The 6,000-nt window shown below is 38.1% G+C and overlaps 1 non-coding gene and 1 pseudogene across 1 annotated transcript; one reads left to right on the top strand and one right to left on the bottom strand.

Moving 5' to 3' along the window:
* LOC148163042 (ER membrane protein complex subunit 3 pseudogene) overlaps positions 1 to 1,788 on the top strand; it is a 24,734-nt pseudogene extending 22,946 nt beyond the window's left edge.
* Positions 1,789 to 4,348: 2,560 nt separating this feature from the next.
* On the bottom strand, positions 4,349 to 4,424 carry LOC148163041 (small nucleolar RNA SNORD36). The gene has a single exon (XR_015769527.1). It is a non-coding gene; the product is annotated as a small nucleolar RNA SNORD36 (small nucleolar RNA).
* Positions 4,425 to 6,000: the final 1,576 nt, after the last annotated feature.

Genomic DNA, 6,000 nt, shown 5'->3' with positions numbered 1-6,000 from the left:
AACGTGCCTTCAGTTGCAACTGTTCAGATTCCTTTTGCAAAAGGTGACTGAGTATTTACAAGGGCTGCAGTCTCACTGAGGCAGCACACACACACACACGAACACACACACGCACACATGCACCACAGACCTCTGCAGTATCCTCTCGGCTTCCTGGAGATGGTCTTAATCCATGTTTATTTTCCTGAGGTCTATGGTTTAATGCCAGTCAGATGCCAAATTTGAACGTTTGCTGAGATAAAAAAAATAAATAAAAAATGTTCTGCTGACCGAAAAAAAAAAAAAAGAGAAGTGAGATAATATCCCATATTTTTGTAAACTGCTTTTAATGATAAATAATATATTTTGAGGGTTAATCCATGCTATACAATATGAATGCACATAATAATAAAATTGACAGTCAGAACTTAAAGGTCCATTCTGATATGATAATGATAACATGATTAATATTTACTGTTGTCTTCCCTTTGCTCAATACTATTATAAACGCTAAACGTATACTTACTCATTATTTTGCACCACAACCTATCGGTAGGAGCTATTGTTGCTAGACTTTCAACATCTGGAAACTGAGGCACGGCGAGGGCAGAGCTAGCAAGTTTCAGGGCTTAGATTTGAGCACAGGCTGTGTGGGTTCTGAGTAAATACATGTAACCAGGATATGCTACTGCTACTCACATCATAAGATACAGACTTACTGTTAATCACAGCAAGGCAATAAATCCAAGAAAGAAAGTAACAAACTGGAGATACTATATTAGTTTCAATGGGCTGCTGTAATAAAGTATACAAACTAGAGACTTAAAACAACAAAAATTGAGTCTCTCACAGTTCTGGATGCTCCAAGTCTGAAATCAAGGTGTTAGTAGGGCCTTGCACATCGAGATGCTAGGGAGAATCCTTCCTTCTTTTTTCTCCCTAGCCTTTGGTGGTGACCATAAATTCTTGATGTTCCTTGCTGGCAGCAACATCACTCCTGTCTCTGCCTCTTTCATCACATGTTATCCCCACCCATCCCTGTCTTTAATAGTATTTTCACCTTCTTATAAAGCCATAAATCTTATGGGATTGAGGCCCGCCCTAATAACCTCATCTTAAACCTGATTGCATCTACAAGGACCATATTTCCAAATAAGATTCCATTCATAAGTACCTGGGGTTAGAACCTCAATGTAATTTTGAGGGGACAATACAACCAAATAACAGATACAACGATTTTTCCTATCTAACCAGAAAGAAAATATTACAACAATCCTGAACATGGATTTAAAAAAAAAAATAACAGGAGGATAGTGCCTACTTCTCCTCTGAATCATCCCACTATGCTCACAGACATGATAAAAGGCAAGATAACAAAGTCCTCCATATGATTGTTATTGCTGAATTGATCAACATGTCATTTTCAGTTGTCACCAGCAAGGTCCCCTGTCCACGGTTCCACCCTTTTAACCCTATGCTACAGCAAGGAATTGGACTACTCACATTAGATGCATCCTGGGTAAGTTCTGCATCCTGGTGCTTCTCCAGTGTCTTTGAAATTTAGAGCATTTACTCTGATTCTGGCTCAAGCTAATACTTCTGGCCAAATCACAAATGACGCAAAAGCACAATACTGGAGCCACCATGGCCATGCACACAGACATCAGTGAAGCTTTCAAGACAGAGTGGGAAGCTTTGGAGTTGACAGATCAACACTGGGCAGTAGATGAAGTCAAAAAGGAGCTCACGGCCAAAGACCTCCATTTTGCTGGCATGTTCAGAAAGGAATTACAGACCTTTATTTTTTAAGATCAATGAGGCATTAGCTATGTCATAAACTCATATTAGTACTTAACCTTGTAACTTCCATGTGAGCTGGAGCCTCTCACAATAAAAAGGAAGATGCATGAGCTGGTGGGTGTGCAGCAAGGATCATTCTTGTCTGAACTGGGATCCTTTTTATGTTTGAAACCAGAGGAAATATGAGGAATGTGTGCTGGGTGACTTACCTGGAAATAGCTATTTTTGAAACATTTCAAATTTACCTTCTGGTGACATTAGTAATGAAAATCAGAGAAAGGAGGAAAACCGAAGCTAATGATAACATACAAAACTTAGCCAAACTTCAATCTGTGGAAAAAGCATTGCCAATTATAACTATGCGCAGTCAGCCTGACTTCTAATTACATAAACTCTTATTTTCTTGGTACCCAAACATCCTGTATATTACCTTTAATATTTTGTTAGTGCTTTATAACTTTCTTTACACAAATAATGCATTTTCATTACCAAAAATGTAGGAACTATGAATGAATAAAGTGAAGCCCCCTGTGTTGTTCATTCTGAGGCTACAAAATGACATTCAGAGCAAATGTGTCAAAATCATATTCAAATAAGCTTTTTTCAGAGTGAATACCCAGAGCCAGAACAGACTTAGCAAACCTTCTATATCTCTTAATACTGTCCAGCAAAAATCAGTGACCTGAGACCCTGCTGGATTCTCAAGTGCCTTTCTGATCATCAGAGACCAGTGAATAATGTGAAGTCTTGATTTGAAGTTCAGAATATATCATATCCATTAACAAATCAGTGGTAATGTACTGTATATGGCTACTCAGTTGAAGAAAAGACCTCATTTCTGAATAAGAGAGAGTTTACATATCTATGTAAGAAGGTAGAGAGGGCACTTTCTGGCAGACATATAGTTTAAAATAGCCCAGGAATAATTCCATCTGGAGTAACTGTCCCAGCAAACAGACAGGGTGCCATTTCTGTACCAAAAAATTAAAAAATTAAAATAGACCGTGTGTGTGTGTGTGTGTGTGTGTGTGTGTGTGTGTGTGTGTGTGTGTGTGTGTGTGTAGTCCCTGGCTGCTATGCCACATCCAATACATGTTCAAAGTTGCAGTTTAAACTCAGGACTAACTGGCATGGGACCTCCAATCTCAGGTTTATATTTCCCAGAAAATATTTTTTTTCATATCCCAGAAAAGTGATGAATACACAGGGATTGTTCCAGTTAAGTAAACATCCAGGAAACTGGCTGATCCCATGAAGTCAAGCTCCCAACTTCCATCCTTCTTTTCCCTTGAGGAGTCCCTTGGTCTGAGATTCTCAAAGCTGCCATCCTGGATCTGACCACCAGGTAGCATCACATTCATCTCCATTTTGTTGTTACTTTTTAATGGAAAGAGTGCATTTTGCAAAGAGTATAAAAATATCATGAAACAGCTTGTTTACTATTTTACTAATTCTGCTTAGAAAATTTATTAGTTTATTAGTGTAGATCCATTTTCTGTTGACTGTAAATTACATAGTGTTCAATTTCTCTTCCCTCATTATTGTCAGGTGGTGTACAGTGTGGACTATGCAGAGGATCTCTATCAGAGAACAAGACACTAACCCTTCATTACCCCACCCTTACCAGGCTTCCCAGACCTTCTTCCACTCCCTGTCTGTCATTCCTTGTCCATGACAAAGGACACAGCTGCCCAGATTCCGCTCTGTGCCCCACCCTTTCTCAGTCATCTACCCCCGATCTGTCTTGCACCATCCTTGGAATACTTGCCACAAACTGTAAATGTGCACCACGGCCAGCAGGTGTTTTTTCATCCGCAGGCCCCAGTGTATGTATTTTCACAATCTTCTTTTATGCCTACAGATTTTTTTCAGACGTAATTAGAATCATTCTGTATAGGCTGAAAGCCTGCGTTTGGGGAAGATTATTTTTTTCCTCCTTGCAGACAGGATTTAGGAGAGAAGTTCGATAATGGTGGTATTTTGGTGCCATCTTCTGACCAAAGTCTGAACTGCAGCTTAAACATCACAGGAAGACAAGCGGAATGGAGGGGCTAGGACCCAAACTCATCAGACAGAGCTTTCTGGAAGTCAGAATGGAAAGGGGGGGATTTCATGGGTATAGCATATTGATGGCTTCTCTCTGGAAATTTCATAAAAATGGAACCATACAATATGTGGTCTTTTGCATATTCAGTTTCTTTTTCTAGACTTAACATTTTCAGAGTTTATCTATGTTGTACCATGTGTCAGTACTTCATTCCTTTTTATTGACAAATAATACCATATTTTATCTATCCATTCATTAATTGGGGTACATTTGGGTTTTTTTTCCAGTTTTGTCTGTTATAAATAATAATGTTACATACATTTCTGGCCAACTTGTGTGTAAACATATGTTGTCATTTGTCCTGGCTGTGTACCTAGGAGTAGAATTGCTGGGTCATACTGTAACTCTCTGTTGAAGCATTTGAGGAACTGCCAGATTGTTTTCATGACAGTGTTGAGAAGTGCAGGCATAGTCTGTTATTTTTCTTCAGGTTAGACTGTGGTTTATGGGATTTGAGAAAGAAAACCACAGAGTTAAAATGCTCTTCTCATCACATCGTTTTTACTAAAAATTGATATTCATGTAACATCATTGGGTCACTGGAGATGTTGACCCTCACTATAGTGTTAAAGTAGTGTTTGTCTAGATTCTCCCATGCACAGTAACTATATTCCATTCACCTACTCTATTCTTTAAAACTGAGTCATTAAGTCTGCCCTGCCCTCAGGGGTGAGATTCAGAATTAAGGTTCACCTCCTGTGATGAGCACAGGGTGATGTATGGAAGTGTTGAATTACTATATTGTACACCTGAAAGTAATATAAAACTATATGTTAACTAACTGGAATTAAAATGGAAACTTTAAAAAAAGGTTCATCTCCTGGAGGTGGGTATCTACATGTATTTCCTGGAATTACAAAACAATTTATCTCTCAGATGATGGACATTGGGAGGGTATGTACTATGGAGAGCACTGTGAATTGTGTAAGACTGATGAATCACAGACCTGTACCCCTGAAACAAATAATACATTATATGTTAATAAAAAAATTAAAAAAAACAATTTATCTCTTGTCACCCATTGTTAATTAATTCAAATATTTACTTATATCAGCATGGATTAATGTATACTTATTTTGTAGGCTTTTTATTAGTAGACATATCCCAAAAGAAAATCTAGCATCATGATTTCTACAGTACAGAAAAATAATTTTGACCGAACACTCAAAGGGCAAAAGAGTTCCCTAACTCCACCATTACATATCACCACCATTGTATTGTCTAAAACTGGCATATTAGACAATGATTTTAGATATTATGTTTAACATTAATGGAGTTTGGTAAAACATTATAATTTCACATGGTTTTTTTCAATACTTAGTGTCCTTGACGAAGACATAAAACAGGTCAGACAAAGGTTATTAAAGTGACTATAAAAATTATTGCTAACATGTACAAAACATAGTTGCAAAATCATTTTCAATGAAGCAAAAGTATATGTCATAGGAAATGTGTGCTTCATTTGAAAGCCCATTGTGAAAAGCACAGCCTTCCAGTTATCTGACTCGGACTCCATGGAAGATATTTTACAACTCCAGCTTTTATGTAACTTAACACACTGCAATACAATCCTTGCCTATACTCAAGCAATTGAATTCTACTCTGGGGGGGGGAGGAACCTCCATGACTTCCCAGCATATGTTTGATACCTCCTGTATCCACCCATCCATCCATCCATCCATCCATCCATCCATCATCCATCCAGTTAATAAGCACTAAGAACAAACTCTACACCATCCCTTTGGTTAAGTTTTAGGCTTCTCCCAAATAGAAACAAGGAAGTAAAATGTGGGAAATTTTGGGTTTTAAATTTAGATGTTAAATCTAAGAAGAGAGGGCTCATTTCCATTAAGATTTCAACTTGCTCAAGTCTCTCATATTTGATGATTTTAAAATATGCTTTATTGCCCTGGGCCCCTCTCCACATCTCCACTTATTTTCCTCTTTAAATATGTTTGTCCCTTTGCAGGAAAGTTCTAAGAAGAATACTCGATACTCAATTCGCATCCCCCTGCTGTTCCCCTCCAACTCACTCTTCATCCCTCATCTAAGGAAGCCATGTTACCTCCATGCTTCCATGGAAAGTTCACTTGCCTCATTGTCACATGTACCCA

This window comes from Eumetopias jubatus, unplaced genomic scaffold (assembly GCF_037043125.1).
Source record: "Eumetopias jubatus isolate StellerSeaLion01/CBP00866 unplaced genomic scaffold, mEumJub1_p1.0 scaffold_11, whole genome shotgun sequence".
NCBI classification, from domain to species: domain Eukaryota; kingdom Metazoa; phylum Chordata; class Mammalia; order Carnivora; family Otariidae; genus Eumetopias; species Eumetopias jubatus.
This window is presented reverse-complemented; position numbering and strand designations above follow the sequence as displayed.